Raw genomic sequence first — 458 nt, forward strand, 5'->3', positions numbered from 1 at the left:
GCACCCCCCGGCCCCGTCCGGGCCAGCCGGCACTGCCGCAGCTGGACCTCCACGGCTGCTCCATCGTTAATTCCCACCTTCCCGGCTTTTCTTTCCTTCTGGGCCATGGTGCAGCTCTCCCACCCCCCCAACCCTGCAGCTCCCGGCCCCCTCCCTGTGCCTGGACACGTTCCATCCATCCTGGTCTGCGGCCGCCACCTGTCCAGTCCTGGCACGTCCCTGTGCCGCCTCCCCTGACCTCCAAACGCTGGGAGCGGCATTCCCAGCCAGGCATCGCACACTAGCTGGCACCAGAAAGGCTTTTTCTGTTCTCAGCCTTGTGGGCCAGTGTCTCCAGGGGCTCTGGGCTGTGCTGTGCCAGCCCCTGGCTCATGGGTTGTGGGGGGGTGGCTGCAGGGCCACCCCGGGACGTCCGGGAGCGACGTGTGTGTGGCAGGTGGGGCACCGCCCACACGGGG

This window comes from Chaetura pelagica, unplaced genomic scaffold (genome assembly GCF_000747805.2).
Source record: "Chaetura pelagica isolate M959 unplaced genomic scaffold, ChaPel_1.0 scaffold610, whole genome shotgun sequence".
Lineage (NCBI taxonomy): Eukaryota > Metazoa > Chordata > Aves > Apodiformes > Apodidae > Chaetura > Chaetura pelagica.